The following is a 19,132-nucleotide window of genomic DNA, read 5'->3' as shown; positions in this document are numbered from 1 at the left end:
CACATGCACATCGAACCATGACCAGAAGAGCGTTATATACACATATATTATGTACTATATATATATATATATATATATATATATGGGTATGGGGAAGGTGACGGACGTTGTATACGCATATATGCATATGTATGACCTCATGCATTCATGTACATGATTTATGCATATTACCAGTCCTCAGGAGTAGTTCAACATACAGGTTACATTCATCTGCATTAAAGTCCCCTTATATTCTCTCTCTTGTTACTCTTATTCCTTACATACTCAGTGCATTGTTCGTACTGACGTCCTTTCTTGTGGACACTCCGTTCATACCCGCAAGGAAGCAGGGAGACTGATCAGATCCTTAGGAGCTTCATCAGTGAAGTCTTAGGAGCGCTCCATTTGCTTCGGAGCTGTAGTCTATTGGTATTACTCTTTTGTATATATATATTTGGGCATGGCGGAGTCCTGCCCCATCCTCATGAATTCCTGTATTCTATGTAGAGGCTCGTAGATAGATATATGTAGCTAGATGTCCCATAACCTTATCAGTTCATATTATTGTGTAATATTTTGGCAGCTTTGTCGGCTTGTGATAATGGGCATAGTTGTTGATGATTATATAGAAATGTACTGTTATCTTGTGACACATGCCGTTATAGATTATGATACCCATGAGCTATCCTTGTGGTCCACCTAGAAATGATTATGAGATGTATGTTCAGAGGTTCCCAGTAGGTTAGCTCAGGATGCCCGTCATGGCCCTCTGGTTGGGTCGTGGCACCTCGTTTCTTCGCCAAATCTCCAAATGGGTTCCAATATATTCGACATGTATTACACACGAACATATGAGTCATAAAATGCTCACATATAGCCTATAAAGGTTTGATCTTTAGAACTACCCAACCCCTCCAATTTGGGACTTTTGGGCATATAAGGGCAAAATGGGGATTTTAAATTTTAAAAATTTGTTTACCTAACCTTTATGAAGTATAATTCATTGAGAAGATTCAGCTTAATGCTACCCATAAGGTTCATTTAGGAAGACATGGAAAAAGGCTTTTAGGTTTCATGGAGTGTGTAGCCTCACTCTTCTTCATCACCAAAGAAATCACCATTAAAGTCCTCTAGTGAAGGATATAAAATCAAATGAGAGAGATAGGGACTTAGCATAGCAAAGCTTTTGGTCTAAACCCTCCAAGGTTTCTCTAGGTCGATTTCCCAATTCAAAATGTCTAAATGGAATGAGCTAAGATGAAGCAGGATACTTATTCTAGGTCAGATTCAACGATCTGTGTTTCTGCACATTTATCCCGCAGGTGCGGACTCGCCAAAATGGACAACCCGTTCGCTTCTGCGAGCTTATTAATCCGACTCAGGTTCCATAGGAGCTGACCCTTTTTACGTTGCAACGGATATGCCACTGTGTAACCAGCCTCGCCTCTGCAAGACTTTGGCTAGTAGACTTTGGAAGATCTAATCTTCCAATTTTCGACATTCGTAACATATTCGTGACCTCCCGGACTTGAATCGATCATGAGATATTATTCCAAAGACACTTTATGAACTTACCCGATCACGTGGAATTTCTGAAGGAAGTACGAAATAAACTGAACAACTCGAACATGTATGAATTTCGGACTCAATCTTGTATTGGGTATATTACCAAACGTATCAAATGACTTATCATTCATTTGTCACGAATTAGCTATGCTTAAATGAAAGTCAGGAGGAAACCCACAAAGGCAAGAATTGTCAAAAAATGTCACAATGACCAAACTGGTCGTTACAACATCCCCCACTTAAACACATGTTCGTCCTCGAACATGAACAAAATGAAAAACTTGCGCTGCCGAAAAGTTAGAAGTATCTCCTCATGAAATCTTCACATTCTTCTCCACAGTATGCCTCGATGCTTTGCAACCACTCATTCAACGTCATAAGCTTGGAAATTTTTCTCGTATGCGTAACCCGTAGACTACTTCGTGCCTGATGACTCGTTCTTATATAACCTCTCTAGGCTGGCTGGTAAATATGACACGTACTCTATCATGATTGTGCTGCACCGCTCTAAAACCTAAGTATTGATTGGTGATCTATGAATAAAATAGAATAGGTTTCCTTCTTTTTTTTTTTAAGCAAAACTAATCAGCCTGATGCTGTTGGATTTTATTAAAAATAATCAAAGATATTTACAGAACAAAATGAAAGAAAGCTGAAAAAAGCTATACTACTCTATCCTAGGAAATGAAAGTAAAGTTTAAGCCTTGTTTGAACAGCCAAGTGTAATAATGAAGAAACTGCAAACAAGAACACTCCTTCTTTGGATTGATGCCATTATCAATCACCTCGAGCTCTCACCAGGTGCTATGGTATCTAATCTCACTGAAAATCTTTCAAGAAGAAGTGTGGTATGAAGCTCCTCATGGTTGTTTGTCGTTTTACTGTCCAATATGCACGATCACTCTTACACATGAGGTTATGTTGAATGTTTGTAGGCGGATTAGGTAACTAAGGAGATCCGATAGTAGGTGAACATTTTTGTTAATACCACACACTAACAAGGATAACCTTAGTCATCCAACCAGACTACAACAATCGGATAAGGCGTTATCATGGACCTTTACTTCCTTGTGAAACTAAATTGTGTCATCACTTATTGGCATGTCTACGAGATCGGATGCATATGAATTCGGTCTAGTTCTCTATTCACGTAGATCTTGCTTACGAAGTTAGGCATCATCATCTTATCACTATTGAGGATCTTCTTTACTTTGCACACGGTAACTCGGAAATGAATGAAAATGAAGCATACTGCAAAATCAAAAACCAAGTTAGTTAAAAAATCGTTTGCCTTCCCTAAGGATATGAGCAAAGTTTGCACTTGTCCCTTGTTCCTCCAAAAGTTGATCTTACTAACTTCCATATTGATCTTCCATGGAATCTCCCATATTCCTTGAATAATATTTATCATGGATAGAGAATCGATTCAATCATTACGGGCAACAACTCGTTATTTTTAATCAATTCCGTCAATATAGCTACGGATTAACTCTGTTATGTTAGTTGTATCGGCTATTCTTCTTGCCCATATATCGGGTTTCCAACCTCATCTCTAATGTAAAAAGCAGCTGAACTCAACCCTGGATTACCCACCAGGAGCCCATCTCGTGTGCACTTGAACCGGCCCGGCGTCGGGAAACTTCCATGCACCATCTTATATCCTATTCTAGGCCAGCGTAATCCTCCAAATATTTCACCGTGTGAGGCCAATCATGTGGAATATTTCTTAGCCAAGGATATAATGTCTTCACCGGTTGTTGTAGATTGTAGTTGATCCCATTTTATCACCTTTATTTTATTCATCTTACCCCATTCATGATAGTATTTCTTCTCTTCCATAATTGCCAGGCATATGAATCTTGGTCTTGCTGGATAAGCGACTTGAGTTTTGTAGGACCTTGCATATACCACCATTGCGCTTGTACGATGAATGCGAATCCTTGGAACAATTATCCCCATGCTTGCATTGTAATATTTCCAAATTTACGCTGTAATTCACTGTTAGGAATAGATGTTGAACGGTCTCCTTCTAATGAGGATTCGAAAAAACATCTACATCTAGATACAATCTTTGATATTCATTCTCTTTAGTACATCATCCTTTGCGGGATTTTGAACTTCCAATCTCCAAAGGAAGAATGATATTTTGAATGGAACTCCTTTGAACCATAATTTTGGAAAGTGAGTTGATGTTTGAGCCTTTTTCCTGAGCAAATTCCAAGCACTCCTTACAATGAAATCTGCTGTAGTACTAGCCATCCACCAGGCTTTATCTTTCTCCTCTGAATGCTCCACTATATTTAACTCTTGTAGGATATGATCACATACATTACTTGGCAGCTTGTTATGCAATTTTGTATATCCCGACATACTTTTCCCCCGCATTTATAAAGTATGATACTTCTTCAATGTTTTGGTGTCAATTTGAAAATACGGAGGTATTACATGTTTGAGTGAACCAAGTTTAGTCCAGGTTATCTTCCCATACATCACATGCTCCATTTCTAGGTTCCCACCATATCCGTTGATCCACCTAATCCCTTCTTCTACATTCTTTCCATCTTGTGATCTACTTTTTACCGCTTACTTCGTAGGCTTCTTCTTCTTGCAATATTTATTCCACATGAAGGCTGACTATAATGTATTTGATGTTCTAAATCTCCACCATAATTTGGAAAAAAAGGGCCTTAGACACATCATTTAGAGATCTGAATCCTAATCCTCCTTCTTCTTTTGGTAAACAAACCTTGTCCCAGGAGGACCCGATACTGCCTTTTACCTTCTTCTTTAGTACTCCAGTAAAACCTTGCAAAGATTTTATGAAGCTCATTTATGGTATATTTTGCGGGAACAACAGCTGACAGCATGTATATTGGAATACTCTGAAACACACTATTGATAAGAACTGCTTTTCCACCAAAAGAGAGCAATTTTCCTTTCCAATTTTGCAGCTTGTTTTTCACATGATGAGGTCATTGTAATATACCTTTTCCTCCTTGAATGAAATATAGGGCATCCCAAGTATTTTAATGGAAATTGATCCTTTTAAAGCACGTAATACTGTCTGCTCCCTTTGTTGAGACGATTGCACCGAAATCTTGTGATGCATATAAAAGGCACTCTTGCCTTTATTGATCGTGACCTGAAATTGCCTCATAATCCTCATAATATCTTCATAATTCTCTTCAATGACTCCCCTTAACGCAGATGCAAATATTATAGTATCATCCGCGTAAGCCGAGATGATTAATATTTTGACTCCATTTAGGCATGCCATAGCCCACATACTCGATTGTCAAGTGCTGCATTTAGAGCTCTTGATAACACCTCTGGCGATAAGATAAGATGAACAGTGCAGGTGAAAGTGGATCACCTTGTTTGACACCTCTGGTTGAATGGAAAAATCCTTTGGCCTGACCATTGAAAAGGATGGAATACCAGTTATTTGCAATCAACCTCCAAATCATGTCAATGAATTGACTAGCAAACCCCATTCTGCTGAGTACTTTTATCAAATATGACCAAGATACTCTATCATAGGCCTTTGCCATGTCCAATTTGATCACTACATTTGCTGGTTTACCCCTTTTTTCTGATGTCTGTCACTATTTCTTGTGCCAAGAGCACATTCTCAATAATGCTTCTCCCTTGTACAAAACCTGCTTGATTAATAGATATCAACTCTGGTAGCACAACTTCCAATCTATCATGAACCACTCTTGACATCACTTTGTTGATAAAATTACTTAAACTTATAGGCCTTAAGTCTGAGTAACTTTGAACCAACTCCTTCTTTGGTAGTAGAACCAGATTTGTGTGAATAACTGACTTTGGAAGAGTATGACCCTGAAAGAAAGCCACCACCATCTTGTATACATCCAAGCTAATAATGTCCCAACATGTCTGATAGAAAATTCCAGGAAAACCATCAGGTCCACTTGCACTTGATCCACTAAGGTTGAAAATAGCCTTTTTGACTTCCTCAACACTAGGCATTTGACACAGTAGATCATTTCTATTTTGATCAATCAAAACAGGAATGTGTGACAACAAATTTTCATCTCCAATTAACTCTTCTTGTGAAAATTGTTGAGAATAAAAGTGCACAGCCTCATCTGCCATTTGGTCATCATCCTCAATCCATGAACCATCTGAATTTTGAATTCTTTTGATCTGCAGTTTCTTCCTTCTTCCCTTTACTAGATTATGGAAAAATCTAGTATTTTTGTCTCCATCTACAAACCAATCCAGGGCTGATTTTTGTCTCCAATACTCTTCTTCATAATGCAAATATCTTTTAGTCTCAGCCTGAGCTTTCTGCAAAACCATTCTATTAAGTTGGCTTGGATTTTCTTTTAAACAACTCTTCCTTTAATCTCACTATTTCCTCCCTTATGATCAGTTGCTTGAATATATCACCAAACACTTCCCTGCTCCATTTGGATAACACTCCTTTCATCTTTTTCATCTTGCTTTTGAAGTTTATGAAAGGATCCTCATGCTCCCAAGTGGACCAATTCAGCCTGACTGTATCCAGGAAAGATGTATGTTCTATCCAAAATGCTAGAAATTTAAAAGGTTTGACCTTGATTCACCATAGGTACACGAAGTGGAGCATGATCTTGCAAGATGTTCCACTTCAATATTTCCAAAGTTTTCCCAGAAGAGAAGTGAATTCACCAACATCCTATCCAATCTCTCAAAAATGCATGCTTCATCTGGTCTTCCATTCCACCAGTGAATGGACTTCCCTATAAAGTTTACCTCTTCAAGATCACAGGAGTTTATGCAAAAGGCAAAGTCTTCTATATCCCGAGGTTGAATAGGATTACCCCCTATCTTTTCTTCATCATTCAGAACCACATTGAAGTCTCCTCCTACTAACCAGCAACAAGATAATGTATTGGAAAGATGATAGATATCCTCCCACAACTCTAGCCTTTCAGAAGCACTACATTTAGCATATACTAAAGTAGTAATAAGATGCTGATTCAAATCTTGTAAAAATAGCTTCAAAGTAATCTGCGGAGGGGAATCCATCAGAACTTCTACATCTATATTATCAGCCACAAAGTACCAAATTTTACCATTACAGTTGGCATTAGCTAAACACATGCCCAACCTCCTCCTATAATAGTTTATTGTTCTGATATGTTGAAATGGTTCCATGTGAGCAATCAAGAAGAATTTGTGATGCTTGTTTAACATTTGTAACCTATGAAAGGCTTTCTGTGTCCTCACTGACCTAATATTCCAAATGAATGATTTTATCATCATTTAACATTAGATTTAGTAGCATTCCTCTTTGGTACCACCCTGAGTGGAATTTGCTTGTCAATAGCATTCTTCTTGCCTTTCTTCTGACCCTTATTGTTAGACTTGCTATTAGGAGATATATCGACCCGTTTAAGAATGTTTTCCTTATTTTGCTTAATATTCTCCTCCTTGTCTTTTTTATGGAGATCTCGACATCTCCTCTACTTCCAAGACATCTATATTATGAGAGATCAGGTCATGTAGCTCTTTGACTGGGGAAGACTTTCTACAAAGTGTCACCTGTTGATGCTCATTATGTGAAATCACCATTGCCTTTTCTGAGGAAGACTGATGTGGTGGATCTGCATATGCATCTTCTCCTTCATCTTGTCACTTGTGGCATCTACAGCTGTTGCCTCTATTGATTGCACATTTTCCTGCACTTTTCCTTCTCTTTACACAGGATTATGAATTATCACTGAGGGAGAACCCTATGTAGCCTCTTTTACTCCATCTAATCCTGTATCATCAATAGCCACATGTTCATCATGATTAGGATGAACATCTTGGTTTTGTACCTCTTCTTTGTCTGGCATCTCTACTTGCCTCAAACTTGTTCCCTTTTCTGCTGTATTGGTGCCATCATGAGTTCCTTCAAATGATTCTTCGACACAGTCCTTTTTACTAGAGTCTCCATCAGTATTACCTTGTTCTTTATCTTCCTGTTGCCTTTCTCCTGTATTGAGTTCGTTTTCCTCCACCTTATCAGCCTATGATCTATGAATTTCTTCTTCAATCGAGTACTGCCTGGCATAATTTCCTGATTTATTTGCTTTTACCTTGTCCGGAAACTTGTGTTAAAGTGTTATCCACATTTATTTGTTCCATGGTCCACATGCATTATTCGGCCTAGACTCCACTTCCGATTACCCCCGACCATCCTTGTTGCCATCTGCATTAGAATTCTCCCACTCCCATTGTGGATGTACTTGTACTTGGTATCTCACCTTCCTCCACATGTAGTGTTTAAAACATCAAATTTGTTTTGCACCATCACTTGTACTTGAATCAACATTATTCTTTGCAACAAAGATTCTCAACATTGCTTTCATTCACCTTGCTCGAAGTGTTAGTTTTTTGGGACAAACTTCACCATATGATAATTTACGCCATGTATGTACCATCTACGTGCCTCATGCTTTCCTTTATCTTGGTATTGTTGTTGATGATTTGGCCGAAATTCAGGTTTGTTCCTCTTGATTTCTGTATTCTTCACCCCTTTATATGAGCCCGTAACCTCAACATCTTAGGAAGCGGATTTTCCTTCTTCAATTCTGGATGAAGGATTCTACACTCATCTCTAGAATGGCCCTGAATCTTACATTCAGTACAATATTTTGGTAAGCAATCATATTGAATTTTGACTTTCATCTTCCTGATTTCTTGTATATTCTCATCCTCTATTTCTAACATAAGAAACTTAGGTAATTCGAGCTTTTGAAGAAGATCAACTTGGACCTTGACTCTAGCACAACTAGGTCGAGTTTTGTTTATGGTTGCCAAGTCCAACGGAGTAAAGGCTTTCCAACAGCAGAAGCCATAGTAAACAAAGATTCTTTGACAAAGAAAGTAGGTAATAAGTTTGGAAAAGAAATCCACGCCATTGCCTGAGATGTTTCTTCATCCACTTTGAACTCAGAATCATAGATAAGGGGCCTCATCTGATAAGTAAAACCATCTTTTGCCTTCAAATAATATGCACCTTAAGACGTAAGGTTGATAAAATCTTCCCTCAATAAGCATCTGATCAATACATGTCTTGGCCTAAATAAACTAATCTTACAGTCTCCTTTTAAGCCACGTTGTGATGGTATAATGTTGCGTAAGTCTTCCACCTCAGGCCATCCATGAGAAAACTTGCCTATTACTGCATGTTGAAGGTCTTCCAATATCTCCATTCTTTTTATTTCAGCCTCGGTCCACGTCACCATTGGAACACCATCAATATACGTTAGATTCTTCCTAGGTATAGGCTCACATTCTTCATCTTTATTCTTTGTACGGACTTCTCTCTACTTTGTTAAGGTATTGGCAAAGCTTTTTAAAGAAGTAGGGTATTTAGAAGGGTTTATGTTAGGGTTTGAAGGATTAGGGTTTGGTTGAGATGAAGATGAAGGGGGTAGATTGGATTGAGGTAGAGGTGGGAATATGATTGAGGAGGTAAGAGGGAGAGGCTTGGTCGAGATGATGACGAGACGACCAGTGGCCGGAGTGGCCATGTTACGGCTAGGTTAGGGTTTGTAGTATTAGGGTTTGCATGAACTTTAAGGAGAGAGAAGAGAGCGATACTTCCGTGATAGGTGGTGTTGGAATTCTTGTTTCAGGTTTGTATTAAAGATAGAATAGGTTACCTCGTGAGTCCCTCACTCACCTATCGTTCCCCATCCCTCACTTAGGTTACACCCCCAAATAACTTCAATGTTCGCTTGAGATCTTTACGTCACTTCATTCTCTGCTTAACGCAAAACGGGATTTTGTCTCATGATGGTTACATAATTAATGATGCCTCTAACTCTTTCCTTTATGTTGGCAATGCATTGTAATTCGCAGTAGTCCACGAGTGTCGATAATAGAAGTCAAACTATCCAGTGTTAGGATTTCTAATAAAAATGGTCATGTGACCTCAACGGCGCATGGTGGTTTGCAGGGGCATACACGCAAAAGCGTAAATAGGTATGCAGGGGCACACATTGCATTGAATGGGAAAATTCCACAGCTGCAAGAAGAATCTTGCCGAGGCGAGGTCGTCAAGGCGTAAGAAGGTACGCTGGCGCGAAGCATGCTTCATAAGGGAAAGTTTCGCAGGGGCGAATAATGGCACACTCAAGTGAGTGCTCAAGTGCGCAAAGACGTTCACCATAGTGCAAAGACGTGCAGCGGCAAAGTGCATATGAGAAGCTTTTTCAACCTTCTCCCACAACTCTACAACTTTCCCAAGCGATCCTATTCCCCTCCCACACTCTAAATCTTCTCTGGTTATCCCTTCCCCAACTCCCCTCAGCCCTAAAATATAAAAATCCTCCAAACAAGGGGGCCATAATTTGGGTTGAAATTTAAAGAAAGGGTTTCTTCAATCTAAAATCAAATCTTCAAATTTTCCATAAGGTAAGGCTCTTTTGTACTCTAAAATGGTTGTACATAACTATAGACTTATTTTCTATTGTGAATTTTGTTTAGGGTTGTGAGATTGTGATAAAATTTCCTTGGACATTGTGGGTTCTGGAATCTCATGGTGCTTGTATTAGGACTTGGTTTTTGTTGTTTTATACTTTAAAAATATTTCTTTTCGTAGTTGGTATACGGTACTGACTTGAAATCTTGGTCTAATTTCGGCGGATAATGCCTTTGGGTGGTTTTGTTCATGGTGGTTTTGTGGGTTGGTAGTGTAGGGATTTTTCTTACCTAAACACGTGTGAAATCATTTTCCCCAACCATGCATGCCTACAATCAACCATAATTTAGAATTGGAATTGCTAGATTAGACCCGAATCCATGAATAGAATTTTGGGAATTTTCGGCAGTTTACAGTCCTCGGTGAAGAAGACGAACTTTCACTTCTACGAAAGAGGACCCGCAGGCGCGACCTTGCTTCAGCGTGGATGATGCGCACGAACATTCACTCCTCTATGCGAAATTTGTGCATATGCGAACTTCAAAATTCTGGGAAACATTCGCTGATGCGTATCCGCACCTGTGAGCAAGGTCTCGCAAGGGCGAGGAACTATAGAAATTCATGCATGCAGTGAGTCTATCCCGGGCTCCTCCAAGGACTGTTATGCTGATTTCTTTGGGTGGATTACGGTGTTCTGGGTTGTGAATACGATTATAATGTTAAACTAATTTAATTTGTGATCCTTTTAGGTTCTTGAATCATTAACAGGGCCGAACATATTGATGAGAATGTGGCGATCAATAATGATTTGAGGAGGAAAATGTGGAACCTGATTATGACACCGAAAAAATCATGTCGCTGAATTGCCAATGGCGCTACTTTTCCAACTTTCTTGATAAGAAACTGTTGAAAGAAAGAGGGATCATTTTGGATGGGTTCCCGAGCGTCTCCCGCAATTCTACAATAGTCAAGTGGTTATCTGTTTGAATTGCTTTGCAACTCTTCCTTGTCAAGCAAATGCACAGTGGGTTCGTGAGTTTTATGCGAACTTGAAGGAAGTGGATTTTGAAAATCCCAAAATTCTGATAAGGGGGAAAATGGTGAGATTTGGGGCCTAAGAGATAAATGACTTCTACCACTTGCCCAATCATTCCACCGAGCCAATAACGAGTAAGGATGTTTTTGATAATGGGCATTGGTTAGTAGACAAACTATGCAGTGAAGGAGTGGAAGTGTCTTGGCGAAAAAATAAGGATTACCATTTATGAGTTCAACGCGCCAAGGCCAAGAAGTGGCAGTTTATCCTTTTCAGACGAATATCCCCTTTTTCGAACACTTCGACTTGCACATATGATCGTGCCCTGATGATTGGTTGTATCCTAGATGACGTTGAGGTGAACATTGGTCATCACATTATTTGGGAGCTGAAGGAGTATGTGATGCAGGGTGGTCCAAGTCAGATGTTTCCATCCCTAATCACAAAGTTGTGCAAGATTGCTAATATTGATCACACTCCTGAAGATCGTTGGGTACCTCCTGATACTTCTTTCCATCCATGCAAGATTAAGGGGTAAGGGTGGTGTGGTGACCAGTAGGAAGAGGAAGTTGGATGTAGGTGCTGGCAGCGGTTCTCCTCCCCAGCCTGGGGGGCCATTTGGAGCATTTGGCTCCCAAATTCAGACAATCTATGACCTCGTATCTCAGATGCCTAAAGGGCATCCAAGGGCCGAACCGAGTGAGCTCTCGTGTGAGAATTTGAAAATTTCTGGCTGCTCAGAAAGCCAAGGCAGATTATTGCAAGAAGATGGCAGCTTCGGTGAAGATATTGGAGAGAGCCTAGGGTGATATGGCCACAAAGCATAATGCTTTTGTTACACCCCTTGTTTTCATAGTGGTAGAACCTATGATTTTCTAGTTGGGTATGCCTTTGGAATAAAGACCCGAGTCTGTGTTTTGGAGAGTGTCCTACCCTATGTACAAGGGTACCAGCAGGTATTCCTGGCAATTTACAAAGTTAGATGTTGAGCGAGTCGAATCGGCGCGATGCGGCCGAATCGGAAAAATACGCGGAGCACCCGGTCATCGTCGACATGGTCGATGAACCGTCGATGTGCGGCATCGATAGGGTCCCGTAGCCTTGCATCTGCAGGGGCAGGTCGACGGAGCAAGTCGACGGGTCGTCAACCCGCTCGTCGAACAGGACCGCTATAGCCTTGTTAATTTCGAGTATAAATCTGTGGCTCACGACCCTATTTCATATTTTCCTTCTTCCAAATCAGAGAAAAACCCTAATATTTCTCTCCCAACATTTCTTATCATATTGGTGAAGATTTGGTAAGATCCGAGCCCCGTGAACCCGTGCTTGTGAAGAAGAAGGTTGCTTCTAGGGTTTCTTCAAGGTTGTGAAGCTTAGGGAGTTGGAGTTGAAGTGATTCTTGGAATCTTAGACCCCTCAAGGTATGTAAATGATTTCTACCCTTATATTTAAGTTGATTATCAAGAGTTTTAGTGATTTTAAGTCAAGAGAGGTATTTGTGGGAGTGGTAAGTTGATGAAGGGAAAGGTAGTGATTTGAGGTTATTTTAAGAGATGATTGGGGATAAATTTGGACATATATTTATATATAAGCGTTGTTATTGTTGTTGTGGTTAATGTTGTATTGAATGGGGAGTTGTAGAGGTTTAAGCTTACAAAGAAAATTATTGTCTATAAGTCGTTAAGCTTTATATGTATTTGAGGATGATTAGTAAGCGAGGTAAATAAATGTTTGCTTTCTAAAAAAAAAATTCCCCTTTTATACAGAGTAGGAGACATATTTATTTTTGCTAAGGACTTACAAGGGTTGAACGCAGATGGTAACGACTCAGACATATTTTTACTAAACTGCTCCTCTCTCCGAAAGAGATGGACTGGCTCTGATACCATGGGGTGTGTAAAGGGCGGGGAAACAGCAAGCAAGACGGCCAGACTGCAAGCACAATAGTTTTCTTACATAGTAGGAAGGGGCTTCAACATCCCGAAGGATGGCTTGCCACAAACCTGACTTCAACAACCCGAAGGATGGCTTGTCAAGTTAGTCGGACAGTTTGAAAGATCATAGATATGAAAGTTTTTCCTACAAAATGGGCTAGCTTCCTAGCCAAGCTACTCAACTTGGAAAAACTCACACTACTACAGACATACTGTCAAAGCTTCGGAAAAATATTGTACTTGTAGCAAGCTCAACTTGCTCAATATTTCCTAACCCTATACTAACTTAGGATCAGCCTTTCCATGCCTTTCAAAGAGAAGAACAAGAGAAATTTAGAAAGCAAACATTTTATAAATAACGAAAAATTTACAGGGAGATAGTTTGATGCCTTCTAACTATTACATAGCCTCCTATTTATAGGAGTTGGAGGCTTCCACAAGACTTATCTTACATGGAACACGGGCCCCACTAGACATGTGAAGGGCCTAATAAACAAGCCTAATAAAACAAGCCCAATAAAATGAGCCTAATAAGACAGCCTAATAAAACACACCTAATAAAACAAGCCTAGTAAAACGAGGGGAACATTATTTGAAGCATGACAACCATGTGCTAGCATGTGACCGTGGGGTCCACTTTTGTCTTTCTTGTAAGCACGTCAGTAAGCCTTATCCGACGGAGCGGTGCTTGATGGAGTCGACGGCAGAGTTGTGTATCCTTTGTCTATCCATCATTCTGGTCCATGTTTTTGCTTGAATTTTTCTTTGTTTTCCAGACTTCTTTTTCGCGACCTTGTGTAGTAGCATTTCCTGTTGGATGGCTCTGTCATATCTGGATCTAATTTTGTTGAATCTTGAGATGAAAAATTCAACCTTATCTTTGTGATAGCATGAGTCACTTCATTTTGCGATTATTTCATACGGCGCTCGGTACTCCTTTGCTGCTTTTCGAACTCTTTCCCAGTGGGGATGGTCATCAGTGTAATTCCATCGAGCCCATTCTTTCAGCTATATCTCCTTTGGGATGCACTTATTTTGCTGGAAAATAATTCACCATGCTTCACTGTATTCATCTTCTAAGGACAAGACAGAGATGGGGAATTCCCACCGTAGTGAAATGTCTGGTTGGGCATAGACCTTCCCATCAATAATCTTTATCGGTCGATGTAACATGAACACTTTTGCTGCATAGGAGTCTTGGAAACATTGAACCCAATATTTTCGTGATTTGAACCATTCCAGAAACTTTTTGAGAGCAGGTTCAATCCTGTCAAAACATCGGAACATGTCGCACTTGAATTCCATGAAAATATAATACTGGTGACATAAGTACAAGAAAAACCATAATAGCTCCTGTGGAAAATCATTATGCATTGCTATGAATATGTGACAGAATGGGTATTCTGGATTGACGCCGAATGGCTTAAGGATGGATCCTCCATATTTTCTAAAACTACAAGCTTATAGAAAGTCCTTCTTTCTGTAAGGATGGATGGATCAAACGGGTCCACAAACTTGCTAAAGAATTTCGGTGGATGATCCGCTGTTTTGGATGAACTAGCTCCTGGTGAGCTTGCAAGCATGAAAATTTGGCTAGTTAGCCTTTTCTGTAGCTTGGATTGAAATCTCTTTGAAAACTCATCTGGCCTGGATAGGAAATCCGCTAGAATATTATCCTTCCCTTTGAGGTTCTTTCCTTGGAATTTGTAAAGGGAGAACCATTGTGCCCATCTGAGAATCTGCGGATTTGGGATAATCTTTGGATTTATCGAGATCATCTTCAGGAAAGCCTTCATATCCATCTCGATAAGAAACTTCGCGTGAATTAAAAAAAATTAAACTTTTTAATCCCATTCTTTACGGCAAGAATTTCCTTGAATGTGGAATGATAGTGTTGTTCAGCATCTTTGAACTTTCCACTGGCTTATCCGCATATTTTCTGTTGGCCATCTATTTCTTAAAAAAGTACCGCCCTCCAATATTCAATGCTGGCATCTGTCTGCAATATCTTTTTCCCGTCTGACGAAATATGGAGGGCTTTGACCTCATTCGAGATTTCTTTTATTCTCCGAACTGCTTCATCCTGTTCTTTCCCCAACCTTGGGCATTCTTATTGAGCATTTTTGTAAGTGGAGCAATATATGTAGAGACATTAGGGATAAAATCTCTAACATAATTAATCACACCTAAAAACTGTTGGAGTTGCTTCGTCGTAAAATCGGTGTCTGAGAATTTGAGCAGTTCTTGACAAATATGTGGCCCTAGGCTATATGCTCCATGAACAAAATGCATTCCCAGAAAATCAATTTCCTTTTTGGCAAGAATCATCTTTTTCTGTGAGAGCATGATTCCATTTTTCTTCACCAGGTCATGGAATTCTTGGAGCAAAGTGAGGTGTTCTTCTATAGTATCACTAAAGAGTAATACGTCATCAATGTAGACTAGTGATGTATGGAGGACGGGTTGAAATAATTTATCATGTCTTTTTGGAACAGGGAGGGTGCCGTTTTCAACCCAACGGACATGACCTTTCATTGAAAATGGTGGTCGGGTATACAAAACCTATTTTTGGTCTGTCTTCTGGGTGTATTCCTAATTGCCAAAACCCCGATTTAAGGTCAAACTTGAAAAAGTATTTAACTTTGGCTAAGTGTGAAAAAAGGGCTAGTTTATTTGGGATAGGGAATTCATGATCTTGGAGGAAATAGTTAAGAGGTTGATAGTTTATGACTAATCTGAGTTTACCACTTGTTTGTTCCGCCCGCTTATTGACATAGAATGCCTCGCATGCCTATTGCGAATTAGAGGGCTCGATAAGTCCAAACTCCAAGAGCTCTTCGCATTCCCTTTTGGCAATCTGAAGATGATCTAGATTCATGCCGGAGTGACTTGCCTTCGTTGGATTAATGCTTTTATTCTTCTTGAAGGGGAGTTTGATGAAAAACTCCTCATTTAGCCATCGAGGCTTTTTGCATTTTCCCATAAACTCCTTGTGAGAATCCGCACATGAATGCTCCCATCAACTATTTTTCTATCTCCTTGATACGGTGACATCGGCTTATTTGGAATAATCGTAAAACATCTATATATGGCTTGAATTATTTCTTGAACGTTATTCCATGGGCTTTGATCTGGAGCTGATCTTTAAGTTGCCTGAAGATGTCAAATCCGACAATAAGATCTTTTCCTGGGACATCTGATCCAATCAGCTTTGTTCGAAACTTCAACCCGGGGAAGAATTCAATTGTGATTGGATGCATTGTGATAATTGTGGTGGTTAGGACTCCAGTCCCAGCAGTGTTGAAATCTTTGAAATGTGGAATCCATTGATCCTCAGGAAGGACGGCTGGGTTTATCAGTGAACATGTCGCTCTGGTGTCCATGAAAGCAATAACCTGGATTGGTTTATCCCATTTGGATGGATTAACTTTAAGCTGGACCTGCGGGATCACCATGATGGTGTTGATATCTTCTTGAGCCTTTCCTTTTGGTTCTGAAATCTAGTAATATTCATCACCATATTCTTCGTACACATCCATGGAAAAGAGGGTCTTCTCTGTGGGCTCGTCCTTTAATGAGATAACAGATTCAAGATCGTCATCTACACCTAGATGGATACCAGTGTAGTCCTCTATTTCAGTAAGAAGCTTGATCGACCTTCTAGATTGGGGACAAATTTTTGTATAATGCCCAATCTTGTTGCAGATGAAGCATCTGTCATTTATTCAGAACTTTCCTGGGCTCCTTCTCCTGAAATATTTTGTGCGCTTCCTGAACTGCGATCTTTCTCCTGAAGGCCTTGGCCATTTGAATCGCTTGAACCTTCCTTTTCGTCTGGGCATGGCATGAACAGCTTGACCCAGTAATTAGGTCAGACTTCTCGCAAGCTTTATCAAGGGCTGGATTGTTTCGTATGATCTGCTTCAAAATAGATTTCTTTGTGCAGATATCATCCAACGCTAGAAATATTTCTTGCCTGAGGTAGCCGACTGGTGGGATCGTTATTGATTGAAACTTCTCCTCAATAATCATCATGGTCCGGCTTGCTAACATCTTTGGAAGTGATGAAACAAAGGCTTGCTTGAGACTAGCTTCTCTGCCTAACTCAAAGAACATTTTAGCCATCTTTTGAAAATAGATATCGATGACATCTCTGTCAAATGCTGCACATTTCATTTCGAAAAACTGTCTCCTTAGTTTTTTTACCTTTGGCCGGTATCTCCACAAAATACCTCTTGGAGTATTTTGATGTTGAAAGCAAAGTCTTGGGATGTGAGAAACGTATTTTTGTCCTGTGTCCCCAGTGAATTCCACCAGTCTCTGAGAATTCCGGAGAACCTTCAAGTGAATTCTAACAGGATCATGTACTTTTCCCGTTCGACAAGATTCTTTGTCACCATCCAAGTGAAGAAATCCTGGATCCTTTGGGGCCATTTTGATAATTTGATGTCATCCAGACTTAAAGTATGTAATCCAGTCCCAACGAATTTTGCGGTTGTTGGTTCTGACCTTCTTTCTGGAATTGGTTCATCCGTCATCCCGTCACGATCATCATCTATTTCAAAGATTTTGGGTTCTCTAGGTTGATTCATGAATATTGGTGGGTTATCTTCGTCTGAAGAGTCAACTGAGGAATGTTCGTTTGTCTCAACGCTTTCTTTCATAGGATCAGTATCATATGAATCTTGGTCACTGGATCCTAGGGTATCATCCTCCTCTATATCATTTGTGGGTTGCGCCACGTAGAGGTTAGGAATCTTTTGGGCTGAGATCATCAAGTTTTCCAGCTCGGGTTCTTTTGAACCTTCCCCGAGTTCTTTCTTTCGTTTGGACTGTTTTTGGGCCGCCATAGAGTCTTTCCTTTCCCAGACCATTTTGGCAATGTCAAACTTAGGTTCATCATTTTGTTTTTAGGTAAAATACGTAGGGTCTCATTTTGTGGATGGGAACATAGTAAAAGAATGGTCAAGCTTTGGTGGTGAGTAAGTTTGTGAAGACATGGGGAAAAAGGTGGGTTTTGATGGGCAGCTTTTTGTTTTTTGTGGTTCAAGGTGACCATATCTCAGTAGCTGTATTTGTTCTTTAAGGTCAGCCATTTCCTTTTGTTGTTGGTAAAAGAAGTGGAAAAGGGAAGTGCCTAGTGGACAAATCTCATACTGCATGTTTGTCATTCGCAATTCCGGGGGCTTTGATCGGTCCGATGCTTTGAGAAGATGCTTGTTCCACTTTTTTCTCAATTGTCTCCACCCTGCTCATCATCTTATTTTGTGGGTGAGCAACATTTCTGATGGAAGTGCTAATATTAGTTAACACTTTGTTCTGGTAAATGGCATTTTCGGATTGCCAATTGATTATTGCTTCTTCTTCACTTGTCGGTGGCTTTTCTCCAGTGGGCAGCACAACATTTTGCCTTTGAATTTTTGGGGCATGGAATGCACCATCTTTTTCAAAAGGTTGTTGTGATGGAAATTCAGGGGTGTGACTGCAGCTTGATGGGTTCATCATGAGTATTTCTGGCTTTGGGATATTTGGATTTGAAGGTTTGTGATATAAATTTTGCTTAGGGAGAGGTGGCCAGTTTTGAGGTTTGTACAAAATAAAGAATTCATATTTTCCTGGACGGCTCAGTGAACCGATAGATGAATCTCCTTCTTCATACCTTGTTCAGAACTCTCTTTCAGAGTTTCTCCCTTTTTTCCTTGATTTGGCTCCTCTTGTATGATGTTCATCCCATTCAATTTCATCGTCAAGACATTCTTGACAGTCACAATGGATATCCCATGGGCAGTGTCCCGTGAAAGGACATTTGAACCACCATACATCATGACCTTCATTATCGAACTGCTTTATCCAGTCATGTTCACTCATGATACTTGGGAGATGGTAAGAGAATGTTTTCGGGTCATCTTGGTGTGCTTGGTTATAAGTGGGTTGGTACATCTGGAAAGAGAATGTTATGTCCCGTATCTTTACGTTGGGACATTATAAAGCTAAGTACGACAAGTTAAGGACGACATTGTTTTAGGCTTCCCGTAAGGGTTTTACCTTCCGATTTCGTTTCGATGCACAAGTGGCTTATGGATTTCGTTTGGTATAAGAATATTATTGGAGAATAAGGATTAATTGACCAAGATTATATGACTAAGTGAGATTAAGAGCCTAATTGTGTCATTAATAAGTCTAATTGGC

This window comes from Lycium ferocissimum, chromosome 1 (genome assembly GCF_029784015.1).
Source record: "Lycium ferocissimum isolate CSIRO_LF1 chromosome 1, AGI_CSIRO_Lferr_CH_V1, whole genome shotgun sequence".
Taxonomy (NCBI): Eukaryota; Viridiplantae; Streptophyta; class Magnoliopsida; order Solanales; family Solanaceae; genus Lycium; species Lycium ferocissimum.
Note: the sequence above shows the minus strand (reverse complement) of the source record.